This window comes from Haematobia irritans, chromosome 3 (assembly GCF_050003625.1).
Source record: "Haematobia irritans isolate KBUSLIRL chromosome 3, ASM5000362v1, whole genome shotgun sequence".
NCBI lineage: Eukaryota > Metazoa > Arthropoda > Insecta > Diptera > Muscidae > Haematobia > Haematobia irritans.
Window position 1 is genome coordinate 170,694,620 of NC_134399.1, and position 16,749 is coordinate 170,711,368.

Below are 16,749 nucleotides of genomic sequence, written 5' to 3' on the forward strand. Positions count from 1 at the left end.
TAAAAAATAAAAAAAATAATAATAAAAAAAAATAAATTTCATCCCCGCTGGGATATAAACCTATGCCGTTTGACTTTTTCGCTTCATTTTTAACATCTTTGAAACAAAAAATTTTAAATTTTCCATTGGAAAAATTGGAAGTTGTTCCACAAACATTTCTTTTAAAGGCCATCCCAGAATCCCCCAGAATTTCCAACTTCCGATGCAGTCCTTTTGGACAAGTCCACAAACATTCTTCTAAAGAGCATCGCGGGATCCCCCAATGATTTGTTTCCACTTCCGATGCAGTCCTTTTGGACAAGTACACAAACATTTCTTCTCAGGCGCATCTTGGGATCCCCCAATGATTTTTTTCTACTTCCGATGCAGTCCTTGTGGACAAGTATTAGAAAGAACGCAATCAGGCTATTTTAAGTGCAAATTTTGAACAATTAAATTTTACAAAATAATAGAAAACTAATAAAAAAATTAAAAAAATATAAAATTAATAAAAAATAAAAAAATAATAATAAAAAAAATAAATTTCATCCCCGCTGGGATTTGAACCTATGCCGTTTGACTTTTACGCTTCCATTTTTAACATCTTTGAAACAAAAAATTTTAAATTTTCCATTACCCAGCAAAAAAAAATGGAAGTTGTTCCACAAACATTTCTTTTAAAGGCCATCCCAGAATCCCCCATCGAGTTTTTCCAACTTCCGATGCAGTCCTTTTGGACAAGTCCACAAACATTCTTCTAAAGAGCATCGCGGGATCCCCCAATGATTTGTTTCCACTTCCGATGCAGTCCTTTTGGACAAGTATTAGAAAGAACGCAATCAGGCTATTTTAAGTGCAAATTTTGGACAATTAAATTTTACAAAATAGTAGAAAACTAATAAAAAAATTATATTAAAAATAGAAAATGAATAAAAAATAAAAAAATAATAATAAAAAAAATAAATTTCATCTCCGCTGGGATTTGAACTTATGCCGTTTGACTTTTTCGCTTCCATGAAAGTTCTTTTGAGAAGGTTTTGCAAATTACGAGAATTTTTAATTTTTTGTTGATTTTTAATGGAAAAAATATATTTATACGAAAATATATGCCGAAAATAAAAAATAAAAACAATGCATAACATTAAAAAATATTTTTTTAGAAAAATATTTGATAAAAAAAATTGCCGCTGCTGAGATTTGAACCTGCGTTTCTTATTTTTTCGTTCATACTAATAAAGAACATCTCGAGAAGCAATTAGAATGTTATTCCTTGGTGTCGTATTACGATCATATCAGAAACATTTGAATTGACCTTTCGACGCTTTATGTTCATAGGCGTTTGTGGCTGAGTGTGCTAAGGCGTTCTGTTATGGTGCCAGTAAACCAGGTTCAATCCCTGGTCGGAGCGAAAAAGTTTTTCAAATTGTAAAAATTAGATAATAGGAAAATAATAGTGTAATAAAACATATGGATGAAAAAAAGTGAAATTGGTTGAAAATAAATTTTTTTTCGCTTTTTAAATTTCTTCATTCAAATTAACTTCCAGGGCACAACTTCTAAAGCAATGCAAAGGATCCAAAAAGGGAGTACTTCCGTCCTATGACAAGCCCATGTAAAATTCATTGGAAATGATCCAAGTTTGCACTACTTCCGGATCACAGATTGGGGATCCAAACTATTTTGTTGGAAGCTCTTTTTTTGCTGGGTAAAAATATGAAAAAAGCGAGTTATAAACAATTGAATTGAACTTCCTTTGCAGCTAAAATGAAGAACTTCTTTGGGAGGACATCTTTGGAAGTGCTTTTAAAGTTATGCCTTTAGAAGAACTTCCAAATTTTTTTGCTGAGTTCCCATAGGACGGATGTCCATCATTTCAACAGCCGTTGCACTGAATTTGCATTACTTCTTAAGGTGCAATGCGAATCCAGTGTTGTGGATGTGAATTAAGAAATTATGTGATATTTGGACAAATAAATAATTTTTAAAATTTTTTCATGATTTTTAATGCATTAAAAAACTTGTCTGGAACGTTTGACATGAAATATATTCCAAAATTCATAATTTTTCTAGAAAGGATTTAGCATTTTTTTTCGGTAAAATCTAAATAATTTGTTAATTCTTAATCTGTTTTTAATCTATTTAAAACAATAACATTTTAAATTTCCTATTAAAAATATGAAAAAAGCGAGTTATACAAAAATTGACTCAAATGAACTTCCTGTGCACTTAAAATAAAGAACATCTTTGGGAGGACATTTTTGGAAGTGCTTTTAAAGTTGTGCCTTTAGAAGAACTTCCAAATTTTTTTGCTGGGTGCTAATATTAAATTCTTGTCACATTTTACCCGAATGTATTTGTTTACTTCCATTGGAAATGTTTACATGTTATCCTCATTTTCTATTGAATAAAATGACATTTATTTTATTTTCAGTCATTGTGACAAAATATTAACACGCTCCATGATATATGTCGCGTCTATGTCGTAACTTAGATACCATACAATTTCCAAATGAAGATAACAACAAATCTTATAGTAGATTTTAAGATTTAGTTTGGTGAAGCTTGGAATCGTTTTAACTCCCTTAACGATACAATATCACCATGGGATATAATTTTTGTCATAAAGTATTGGAGGTATAGCGGAAGTTTCTTGAAAAGGACGAAGTGTTGGCATGTTTACACTTGTGTATACCTAACCAACTTGTTATCTTCTATATACTCGTATACATATATAAAATTCAAAGTATGTTTTTTATTTGTTTGATTGTATGTTCCGGGTAAGCTCGGAAACGGTTGATCCAATTTACTTGGAACTTTCAGAGATCGAAGGGGACGTTCATGTGGTGAAAATAGGGTACCTCATTTTTTGACACCTGGTCGCGGAGGGGGACCTCCGCTTTGTCCGACTTTTTGATGGATGACTAAGCAAACGCGAAATGTTCTTACAAATATGCTTCGGAAGGCGCAGCGAAGCGGGCCGGGTTACACCAGTATTGTTTACAACCCACAAAAAGAATTTGAATTCTTTATTGGTGTTATTAGAGAGTCCAAATTAACTTCAAACACAGAAAAATTGGTTAGCTGAATCAATGGCGAAATTAATCGATCCAATTAATTTTTTTTTAATTGGGCATAAAAAATACTTGGTTAAAAAATTAATCCATTTCATTAGCAATATCAATTAATTTTTTAATTAACGAACAATATTAATATATACTTTATATATTTATTGTTTCAATTTAACTTTTAAGTAAAACTCAAAACAGTTTTCAATCATGTCTTAAGAGTTTGATTAAAAAGTTAATTGTATCAAACAATTTTTTAATTAAAAATTTTAACTTTTCAATCCTTGACTTAATTTTTCTAGTTTGATTAAAATGTTAATTGATTCAATTAATTTAAGTTTTTTCAAGTTTTCAGCTTCATTTACCTTTTTACTTGGAACTATATTGGTGACATTTTTGTCTGTGAAACGCATAAAATTGGGAGTAGATGAATTTTGAATTGAATTGCTGTCTGTCTATCCGTACCGCTTTCTCGTTTGTTAATATCTCACATGACTTCTGAATGCACCTCACGTATCTGCAAAGCATTTGTTATTTTCTTTATTGCTTATGTTTTTTTTTGTGTGCACTTATTTTTATTTATTTTCTCTTATAGAGATTTTTTTATAATTGTCAACTCTTACGTTGTCGACACTGTTTTCACACTTTTTAGAATTGGAAAAGTAAAAAAGCAATCGCATCAACTGACAGCAGTGATTGCATTGACACTTGAAATTGATTACAAAGGACGTTGGAAGCAACAAAATAATTAGGATTTTCGAACATTAAAAGAAAAAAATGTCAAGTTATTTAAAATTTTCTACAAATATTCAAAATTTTCTAAAATTAACCGAAAGTTTTCTTCCTGGTGGGTTTATTTTTTTCTTTTCAGTGTATAAGCATATCGCTAATAAATATACACGCAGAGAAGGAATATGATCACCTCAAACATGTTTCAAGAGCAAAATGTTATTTTTGTTTTGTGACCAGTAACATGTTTGTCACTAAAATGTTATTTTATCGTCAAATATAACCAGCTTGCCGAAATCAGATACATGATTTCCGAGAAAATAACATGGTTGCGAAAACCATGTTACATGGTCACCACCCAAAAATAACATTTTGCTCTTAAAACATGTTTGAGGTGATCATATTCCTTCTCTGGTTGTATATAGCAGCTATATCTGCATATATCTGGACCGACTTTTTCCAAAATCAATAGGAATTGTCCTTGGACCGAATTAAAGCTAAATATGAGGATGATTTGGCTTAACCTTCGAGTTGAAATTCGCACACAAAAAATACATGAACGGACAAAAGGACAAATGCACTCACAATTTAATTCGAAAAATATTGGTATCACGGCTACCACTCGTGCCAAAAAATAGTCTCCCAAAATTTGAAGAAAATATTACCAACAATCTACCAAATTTAAAAATTATTTTTTCAAAATTTTATTCCTATAGAAAATGTTGTCAAAATTTTATTTCTATAGAAAATTTTGTCAAAAGTTTGTTTCAATACAAATTTTGTCAAAATTTTATTTCTATAGAAAATTTTGTCAAAATTTTATTTCTATAGAAAATTTTGTCAAAATTTTATTTCTATAGAAAATTTTGTCAAAATTTTATTTCTATAGAAAATTTTGCCAAAATTTTATTTCTATAGAAAATTTTGTCAAAATTTTATTTCTATAGAAAATTTTGACAAAATTTTATTTCTATAGAAAATTTTGACAAAATTTTATTTCTATAGAATATTTTGTCAAAATTTATTTCTATAGAAAATTTTGCAAAAATTTTATTTCCATAGAAGATTTTGTCAAAATTTTGTTTCTATAAAAAGTTTTGTCAAGATTTTTTTTCTATCGAATATTTTGTTAAAATTTTATTTCTCTAGAAAATTTTATTTCTATAGAAAAACTTCCACAATTTTATTTTTATAGAAAATTTTTGTCAAAATTTTATTTCTATAGAAAATTTTGCCAGAATTTTATTTCTACAGAACATTTTGTAAAGATTTTATTTTTATAGAAAATTTTGTCAAAATAATATTTCTATAGAAAAATTTGTCAGAATTTTATTTCTATAGAAAAATCTGTCAAAATTTTATTTCTATCGAATATTTTGTTAAAATTTTATTTCTATAAAAAGTTTTGTCAAAATTTTATTTCAATAGGGAATTTTGTCAAAATTTTATTTCTATCGAATATTTTGTTAAAACTTTATTTCTATAGAAATTTTTGTCAAAATTTTATTTTTATAGAAAATTTTGTCAAAAATGTATTTTTATAGAAAATATTGCCAAATTTTGTTTTATAGAAAATTTTGTCAAAATTTTATTCTATAGAAAATTTTGTAAAATTTTTATTTATACAGGAAATTCATAAAAATTTTATTTCTATAAAAAGCTTTGTCAAAATTTTATTCGAATATTTTGTTGAAATTTTATTTCTAGAGAAAATCTTGTAAAAATTTTTTTCTACAGAAAATGATGTCAAACTTTTATTTCTATAGAAAATTTTGTCAAAACATTATTTCTATAGAAAATTTTGTCAGAATTTTATTTCTACTGAAAATTTTGTCAAAATTTTAGTTCTTTCGAATATTTTGGTAAAATTTTATTTCTATAAAAAGTTTTGTCAAAATTTTATTTCAATAGGGAATTTTGTCAAAATCTTATATCTATCGAATATTTTGTTAAAATTTTATTTCTATAGAAAATTTTGTCAAAATTTTATTTCTATAGAAAATTTTGTCAAAATTTTATTTCTATAGAAAATTTTGTCAAAATTTTATTTCTATAGAAAATTTTGTCAAAATTTTATTTCTATAGAAAATTTTATTTCTATAGAAAATTTTTCCGAAATTTTATTTTTATAGAAAATGTTTGCAAAATTTTCTTTCTATAGAAAAGTTTGTCAAAATTTTATTTCTATAGAAAATTTTGTCAGAATTTTATTTCTACAGAAAATTTTGTGAAGATTTTATTTTTATGGAAAATTTTGTCAAAATTTTATTTCTATGTCAAAATTTTATTTCTATAGAAAATTTTGTCAAAATTGTATTACTAAAGAAAAAATTCTCAAAATTTTATTTCTATAGAAAACATTTTGTCAAAATTTCATTTCTATAGGAAATTTTATTAAAATTTCATTTCTATAGGAAATTTTGTCAAAATTTTATTTCTATAGGAAATTTTGTCAAAATTTTATTTCTATAGAAAATGTTGTCAACATTTTATTTCGTTTTGTTTTGTTATTGTTGGTTTATTCTTCAATCATTTTGTTGTTTTTGATTTCAGCTTAATGACTAAACTACAAGTGTAGCATAACCAACAGAGGAAAAGAATGTTTGTCAAATTTATTTGGGCAAAGCCCTATAGACTGCAAGATGGTTGGATGGACGCACGTTTCGGAATTACCACATTCCTCATCTGCGTCCTCTACTTGCAGCAAAAGTATCAACCAATTATCAGAATAAATCCAGGCAGTACACTAAACCCAAAGTGAACCACACTTGAACCTTCCGGCTATCACAAACCTTTTTGCGAAAGGTTCAATTTTATTTCTACAGTAACAGTAGAGGTGTGCACGTTACACGAAATTGTTGTGAATCACGAAAAATTTCGTGACGCACGCATGAGTCGTGAGTCACTCAGATGGCAACGGCGTGAGTGTACGTGATTATCAAACCAAAAGTCTTGCGTGAGTCACGAAAATAATTTCTTCGTGGGTGTGCATAAGAAACGAAATTCGGAAAAATAAGTTCACGAAAAAAAATCGTGCCCACGGACATAAAAGGCTTACAGATGAATTCAGTTACAATTTTAGTGACACCTGGGATGTTAAGAGATCAATAACGCTCTCGATTTTAATCATACTCATGTTTTCAAACACGTCACTAAGGTAAATTAGTCATAAAATTTTTCGGTAGTCACGATATTTTTCTTGAGTCACGGTATTTTTCGTGAGTCACGACATTCCGTGCGTGAGTACAAATTTTCTTTTCGTGAGTGTGCGTGAGTCCTACCAAACAATATCGTGCGTGAGTAAGATTTTTTCATCGTGAGTGTGCGTGAGCGTGAGTAAAATATTACTCACGTGCACATCTCTAGTGAGGAGTATAGAAAGTCGACTTTGGGTTGAATCTTTCGTTAAAGTTTATTGGCCGCTATTGTCAACATAAAAATTCGATCAATCGATTTGACTCGACTTTCCAAAAATTCAATAGTCAATTAACCCATTTGACTTGTCGATTTTGAAGATTACAAAACGTCGTGTTTGTATTTGGAAAAAAAGTCAACTATTTTTTTTTTGTCACTTTTGAGACCCTGGAAACTTTTCAATGAGACCTATAAATTATTAGAAGATTGCTATAGTAAATTCTTTTCATTTTAATTACACTACAAACTTGTGTTAAAAAAAATTAAAAAAAACATACAAACAAACGAATGTCATGGTCTCAAAATTTGATTTCTGTTATTATTTTTAAGATTTTTGAAAATTATAAAAGAAGAAGAAAAATTTTCATAAATTCAGGTCTGTAAAAATATAATTCCGCAAAACAATGGCAATGACATCTTTTGTTTCCTATGAAAATATGCCAGATATGACAAAGACTATTGTCGATATTTTCAAAGATATAATAACGAGTTTTTGCTGTGGTACTTACTTCAAAATTAAAGTTGTAGATATTATTCCATTTTCTCCATTCTTTTTGATTATGTCTTTGTTGTGTAGGCTATTATTCCATGTCCCCTTGGATTTACACATAAAATGCAGAAGAGAGGCTAAACTTCAAGGACATATAGAAATTGCCTCTGTTTAAGGATGAAGGCTATAATGGTCCAGAGGTATTTAGTTAAATGAGTCCTTGTCGTTTTGGTTTATTCAAATCGAGCTATTCTTTTATATTCCACTTTGCTTATATTTTTCTTTTAATCTTTGTAGCTTTAATATTCATTTTCCACAAAAACTGGTATGTCAAAAAATCTTTTTTTCACTTTCTCACTTTTTTAGGTTTTTTCGTTTTTGGCCAGAAGCCATTATCATCATGGCACTGAATTCATTTACGGCCCGAATACCAGGACATATTTAAGACTTTTTCATAAATCACGCTAGTTACAAGCTACAAGCTAATGGTGATACAGTGATGGGTAAGAAGAAAAGAAAGTCGCTTTTCTTGCTGGCAATGGTTCTTAAGATGATAGTGATGGAGCCTTGAATGACAACAATGACTTGGATGATGTCGAACCATTATGGCTTTCATACTCAATTTTCTAATGCTTCACAAATGACCAAAATGTCAAAATAAATTTTACGCGAAAAAGTTGAGATTATTTTAGTATTAAAGGTCATTTAACAGAAACTGTCAAAGTGTATAATGTGATTAACCATTACAATATTGCCTTATAAGCCATGGTAATTTGTTAAAATATATGAGACGACTTAAGAGAATAAGGAAGGTATAAAATCGAAAATATCGAAAATGGCCAATTGATGAATACCAAAAGAAAAGTGAGAATATTTCACAGAAATTAATGCGCTGAATTTTTCTCATATTCGTTAAAATTTCATTGTTCGAAAATGGTCTTCAAAGCCGTCACATGCAGCTCGAAAGTGACTCAGCGGTATTTTGGCCCATTACCTGCGAACTACTGTCTTGATATTCTTTAGTGCGGATCTTACTCTCCAAAATATTTTGGTGCCATTGTGAAGTAGAAATAAAGCGAGGAACCTCCCTTTTAAACCATTCTTAGTTCTATAGAAATAAAATTTTGTCAAAATTTCATTTCTATAGAAAATTTTCTAAAAATTTTATTTCTATAAATTTTCTATCAAAATTTTATTTCTATAAAAAATGTTCTCAAAATTGTATTTCGCAGAAAATATTTTCAAAATTTTATTTCTACAGATAATTTCCCAAAATATTATTTATCTAGAAAATTTTCTCAAAATTTCATTTCTATAGAAAACTTTCTTAATATTTTTTTGTTGTCAAAATTTTACTTCTATAGAAAATTTTGTGAAAATTATATTTCTATAGAAAATGTTGGCAAAATTTTATTTCTATAGAAAATTTTGTCACAATTTTATTGATATAGAAAATTTTGTGAAAATTTTATTTCTATAAAATATTTTGTTAAAATTTTAATTTTATAGAAAATTTTATCAAACTTTTATCACTATAGAAAATTTTGTCAAAATTTTATTTTGGTAGAAACTTTTGTCAAAATTTTATTTCTATAGAAAATTTTGTGAACATATTATTTCTAGAGAAAATTTTTTTCAAAATTTTATTTCTATAGAAAATTTTGTCAAAATTGTATTCCTATAGAAAATTTTGTCAAAATTTTATTTCTACAGAAAATTTTGTTAAAATTTTATTTCTATAGAAAATTTTGTCAAAATTTTATTTCTATATAAAATTTTGTCAAAATTTTATTTCTATATAAAATTTTGTCAAAATTTTATTTCTATATAAAATTTTGTCAAAATTTTATTTCTATATAAAATTTTGTCAAAATGTTAGCAAAATATTATTTCTATGGAAAATTTTGGCAAAACTTTATTTCTATAGAAAATTTTGTCATAATTTTATTTCTAAAGAAAATTTTGTCAAAATTTTATTTCTAAAGAATTTTTTTTTCAAAATTTTATTTCTATAGAAAATTTTGTTAAAATTTTATTTCTATAGAAAATTTTGTCAAAATTTTATTTCTATAGAAATTTTTGTCAAAATTTTTTATCTATAAAAAATGTTGTCCAAATTGTATTTCTATAGAAAATATTGTCAAAATTTTGTCAAAGTTGTATTACTAAAGAAAAAATTCTTAAAATTTTATTTCTATAGAAAACATTTTGTCAAAATTTCATTTCTATAGGAAATTTTATTAAAATTTCACTTCTATTGGAAATATTGTCAAAATTTCATTTCTATAGGAAATTTTGTCAAAATTTTATTTCTATAGGAAATTTTGTCAAAATTTTATTTCTATAGAAAATATTGTAAACTTTTTTTTTTTCGTTTTGTTTTGTTATTGTTGGTTTATTCTTCAATCATTTTGTTGTTTTTGATTTCAGCTTAATGACTAAACTACAAGTGTAGCATAACCAACAGAGGAAAAGAATGTTTGTCAAATTTATTTGGACAAAGCCCTATAGACTGCAAGATGGTTGGATGGACGCACGTTTCGGAATAACCACATTCCTCATCAGCATCCTCTACTTGCAGCAAAACTATCAACCAATTATCAGAATAAATCCAGGCAATTTTATTTTGGTAGAAACTTTTGTCAAAATTTTATTTCTATAGAAAATTTTGTGAACATAAGTATTATTTCTAGAGAAAATTTTTTTCAAAATTTTATTTCTATAGAAAATTTTTTTCAAAATTTTATTTCTATAGAAAATTTTGTCAAAATTTTATTTCTACAGAAAATTTTGTTAAAATTTTATTTCTATAGAAAATTTTGTCAAAATTTTATTTCTATATAAAATTTTTTCAAAATTTTATTTCTATATAAAATTTTGTCAAAATGTTAGCAAAATTTTATTTCTATGGAAAATTTTGGCAAAACTTTATTTCTATAGAAAATTTTGTCATAATTTTATTTCTAAAGAAAATTTTGTCAAAATTTTATTTCTAAAGAAATTTTTTTTCAAAATTTTATTTCTATAGAAAATTTTGTCAAAATTTTATTTCTATAGAAAATTTTGTCAAAATTTTATTTCTATAGAAATTTTTGTCAAAATTTTTTATCTATAAAAAATGTTGTCCAAATTGTATTTCTATAGAAAATATTGTCAAAATTTTATTTCTATAGAAAATTTTTGTTAAAATTTTATTTCTATAGAAAATTTTATAATTTTATTTTTATAGAAAAGTTTGTCAAATTGTATTTCTATAGAAAATTTTGTCAAAATTTTATTCCTATACAAAATTTAGTCAAAATTTTATTCCTATATAAAATTTTGTCAAAATTTTTTATCTATACAAATTTTGTCTAAATTAAATTAACATATATGTCCCAAACATGTTATGCTAGTTTATGAAAATTATATGCTTGCACTTAAAAATATTGTGTTAACAAATTTGAGTTCCGAACATATAATTTTTACATCCAAACATATGAAAAGCAGTCTTTTTCGTCCGTGTATACATGTTTCAGTCTGGGCGAGTGGACATTTCGATAATCTTCCCCAACAAAAACCTCTCACCGCCACATAGCCGTAACATAGTTCAAAATTGGTAAGCAATTACATTTAAATGGAAACATTGCTCACCTTCTCAAGAGCATGTCTTTTAAGGAATGGGCTTATACATGCTACATGGTAGCCCATAAAAATCTGTTGTATGGTAACCGAAATCGCCCAGGAGGGATAAGTCATTATTCCCAAGAATACCATATTTCTGGGAGTATAGCACAAGTACTTGTTGGGTGAGATGGCTGAGGGGTATGACTCAATTTGCGTCTCGGCTACTAATTACAAATAAATTCGAGCTGATTGGCCAGGATACATACGGACTATATGCTCGTATTTTTTATTTGTCTATGAAAAATATTTCAAGACACCGACTACTATTCATGCTTTCACATTCGACACAAATTTTCCACAATTGATTATAGAACTAAAAAAAACATTTGGAACACCACCGTTTTAATTGCCACCACAGAATGTTCTACACGATCTAACACAATCTAATCCTTGAAATGAACACTTAATTAGCACCCACACATACTAAAAATTTTAAACATTAACAGACATCAAAAACACAGCATTATGTCAGCTATGCGATTAATTACTCTGCCACAGGATGGAAGCGTAGTACAACCCACCATGATACAGTGATGTTTGGTTTGCATTAAACGAAATTAAGAGAGGAGGGAAAAAAATATGAAAACAATTTGATAAGAATCAATGAGCCATTTAAAAAACCATAAAGCATGTAAGACTTTTAGTACACGAGGATGTTTGTGAATTTGATTCAGTAAGCCATCTTACAAACATTTGAGAGTATTCACCCATAAGTACAAAATATTAATGCAGCAAACAGTATTGCCTTCCGGTCTATATTGGAGTCAATAATAATAACAGGTTGGCTGATAAGTCCACGGTCTGACACATAGATGGCGTCGTTAGTATTAAATGCATATTATTTTTATATAGTACCAACCTTCAAATGATTCGTGTCAAAATGAGATAGAGCTTTTTTTGTGAAGCAACTTTTGTTATTGTGAAAAAAATGGAAAAAAGCAATTTCGTGTTTTGATAAAATACTGTTTTCTGAAGGGAAAAAATACGGTGGAAGCAAAAACTTGGCTTGATAATGAGTTTCCGGACTCTGCCCCAGAAAAATCAACAATAATTGATTGGTATGCAAAATTCAAGCGTGGTGAAATGAGCACGGAGGACGGTGAACGCAGTGGACGCCCGAAAGAGGTGGTTACCGACGAAAACATAAAAAAAAATCGAGATAGCAGAGGCCTTAAAGATATCAAAGGAACGTGTTGGTCATATCATTCATCAATATTTGGATATGCGGAAACTCTGTGCAAAATGGGTGCCGCGCGAGCTCACATTTGACCAAAAACAACAACGTGTTGATGATTCTGAGTGGTGTTTGCAGCTGTTAACTCGTAATACATCCGAGTTTTTCCGTCGATATGTGACAATGGATGAAACATGGCTCCATTACTACACTCCTGAGTCCAATCGACAGTTGGCTGAGTGGACTGCGACCGGTGAACAGTCTCCGAAGCGTGGAAAGACTCAAAAGTCCGCTGGCAAAGTAATGGCCTCTGTTGTTTTGGGATGCGCATGGAATAATTTTTATCGACTATCTTGAGAAGGGAAAAACCATCAACAGTGACTATTATATGGCGTTATTGGAGCGTTTGGAGGTCGAAATCGCGGCAAAACGGCCCCATATGAAGAAGAAAAAAGTGTTGTTCCACTAGCATAAAGCACCGTGCCACAAATCATTGAGAACGATGGCAAAAATTCAAGAATTGGGCTTCGAATTGCTTCCCCACCCGCCGTATTCTCCAGATCTGGCCCCCAGCGACTTTTTCTTGTTCTCAGACCTCAAAAGGATGCTCGCAGGGAAAAAATTTGGCAATGAAGAGGTGATCACCGAAACTGAGGCCTATTTTGAGGCAAACCCGAAGGAGTACTACCAAAATGGCATCAAAAAATTGGAAGGTCGTTATAATCGTTGTATCGCTCTTGAAGGGAACTATGTTGACTAATAAACACGAATTTTGACAAAAAAATGTGTTTTTCTTTGTTAGACCGGGGACTTATCAGCCAAACTGTTACTGCATTATCAAGTAGCACATAGTAATTTTGGCTTGGAGTTTCCAATTGAAATAGCTCTATTCTCAAGTTTTTTTTTTAACTTGTCAATAATTTTATGAACATTCCTGAGATTTGAAACTTCTTCGCACATATCATCATCTTGGATATCATTCGCTGCCTAGCTGAAGAAACTAAAGTACTTTGAGTTTGCGACGTTTACGACGTTTACAACTTTGCGACAGTCGCAAACCTTGATACAGACCGTCTCTGTCTGTATTGCGAAAACGTATGCAGCATGAGTTTAATTACGCTCTCGATTTTGATCATGCTAAAATTTTTAGACTCGTCGCTAAGGTAAATTGCTCATAAAATTATTCACGACATTTTTTTGAGTCACAACATTTTTCGTGAGTCATGATAGTTTTCGTGAGTCATGGTATTTTTCGTGAGTCACGACATCTTCGTGCGTTAGTGTGAAATTGTGAACAACCCAGTAAAAAAAGCATCGCAAAAAAAATAATGAAATCTTTTTGGATCCGGAAGTGGTGCAAAATTGACGCAGACGCGATGAATTTAACATGGGCTTGTCATAGGACGGAAGTCCTCCATTTCAACAGCCGGTGCACTGAATTTGCACTACTTCTTTAGGTGTGATCCGAATTCAATGTTTGGGATGTAAATTAAAAAAATTATGTTATATTTTGTCAAATAAATAATTTTTATAATTTTTTATAATTTTTAATGGATTCTAACGCCTGTTATTTTGTTCAAATTTTATTTCAATAGAAAATTTTACCTCTTAATTGGAGAGACCATGAGTGTTTTATGGTCAAATTATGGAAAATTTTTAAATAAAAATCTTACTGAATTAGTAACTATATATTAAAAAAAAATAATTTTTATATTATTTTTTGAATTGCATAGCATAGCATTGCATATTTGTATACCCTCCACCATATGATGGGGGTATATTAACTTTGTCATTCCGTTTGTAACACATCGAAATATTGCTCTAACACCCAATAAAGTATATATATTCTGGGTCGTGGTGAAATTCTGAGTCGATCTGAGCATGTCCGTCCGTCCGTCCGTCTGTTGAAATCTCCGAATCTCTAACTTCCGAACGAAACAAGCTATCGACTTGAAACTTGGTGCAAGTAGTTGTTATTGATGTAGGTCGGATGGTATTGCAAGTGGGCCATATCGGTTCACTTTTACGTGTAGCCCACATATAAACGGACCCACAAATTTGGCTTGCAGATCCTCTAAGAGAAGCAAATTTCATCCGATCCGGCTGAAATTTGGTACATGGTGTTAGTATATGGTCTCTAACAACCATGCAAAAATTGGTTCACAACGGTCCATAATTATATATAGCCCCCATATAAACCGATCCCCCGATTTCGCTTGCGGAGCCTCTAAGAGAAGCAAAATTCATCCGATCCGGCTGAAATTTGGTATATGGTGTAATACGGTCTCTAATGGCCATGCAAAAATTGGTCGAAATCGGTCCATAATTATATATAGCCCCCTATAAACCGATCCCCAGATTTGACCTCCGGAACCCCTTGGAAGAGCAAAATTCATCCGACTCGTTTTTTTGTTTTTTTTTCGAAATTACATTTTATTGGAAATAAAAATATTAAATAACTGAAAAAAACCTAAACATGTTTAACATAGAATAAAATTCTACAAAATAACTATAGAATTACGTAGTTTACGAAAAAAAGAAAACAACAATATCAAACAATATGGAAAAAAATACTTAAGGGAAATATGCAAATTTTTTTGGGAAATTAAAATAATAAGTTAACTTTTATGTTTGTTTTGTTTCTATAAACTAAACTGAGCAAATTTGAAATGTAAGAAATTATTAGGACAGGAGCATTTCACCGCTGCATCATAGGAAAATAAATTGGCTTTGATGATTGAAAATGGAGATGTTATTTTGTTGTTTTATAGCAATTATTAGTATGGTTCTTTGAAGGAATTGGTTCATATCAGTCCATAATTATATATAGTCCCGATATAAACCGATCCCCAGATTTGACCTCCGGTGCCTTTTGGAGAAGCAAAATTCATCCGATCTGTTTGAAATTTGGTACGTGATGGTAGTATATGATATTTAACTGCCATGCCAAAAGTGGTCCATATCAGTCCATAATCATATATAGAAACCATATAAGACGATCCCGAGATTTGGTTTTGGAGCCTCATGGAGGAGCAAATTTCATCCGAGTCAGTTGAAATTTGGTACATTGTGCTTGTATGTGGCCGTTAACAACCATGCTTAACTAGATCCATATCGGTCTATAGTTTTATAGAGCCCTCAGTTAAATCGATCCCCAATCAAACAAAATTGGTCCATATCAAGTTCATAATTGTATATAGCCCCCATATAAGCGACCCCCATATTTCAATTCTGACTCACTACCACGTATAGACTAACTCACAATTTAGAAAACGATGTTAAGAAGTTTTAAGATACCACAACCCAAGTAATTCGATTGTGGATGACAGTCTTTAGTACAAGTTTCTATGCAATCCATGGTGGAGGGTACATAAGATTCCAGGCCTGGCCGAACTTACGCGTATATACTTGTTTTTTTTTTATGTTATTTTTATACAAAACCCAATTCATTGTGCTTTTGTTGTTGAAATGCATAGTTGGATATGTTAATTTTCTGTTCTTTATATGAAATAAATACTTTTGTTTTTAACCAAGAATTAGTTTGGATTGAATATTAATTACATTGCAGATTTTGTTTAACGATTTTTAAAATGGAAGTAACGATTATGACGATTTTTTCGGAAAAAAGTGATGATTTTTCTTGAGATTTTTTTGGCAGCCCTGCTTCCACTACTTCAATGGAAGGACTATGTTACTCTCTAGAGAATTCTTCACCCTAGAAAATTCTTTACAATATTTCTTTTTCAAAATATAATACTTTTTCAATAGTCATCGAAGTAAACTTCTATTCACCTTGGTATAAAAAAATCATTCTTCTCCTTGAAATGTCCTAGTGTGTTGAAAGCTCAGTACTACTTCCTTTGACTTTTTCTACAATACTTTCTAGGAAAATTTACTTAAAGTTTAAAACGCTTTTTCTTGCTGGGAATTCATAGAATTCCATACCCAATAGGAACATAATGCAATTACTGTAGAATTTTTTTCACTGCCTCATCACTCTGTCGCTCTCTCTCTCGCTCTCTCTCTCTCTCTCTCTCTCTCTCTCTCTCTCTCTCTCTCTCAAATTCAAAAGTGTAACCAGAAACAAAAAGAAAATCCATCGATGAATTCCATGAAATTTTATTCCATTCTGTTAACATGAAAACTCTTTGCCATATGCCAGATTGTTTTGAAACAACTTCCCTGTACCACCTGTGCATCATAGATATGAAATTCAGGCATCCTTTATGTGG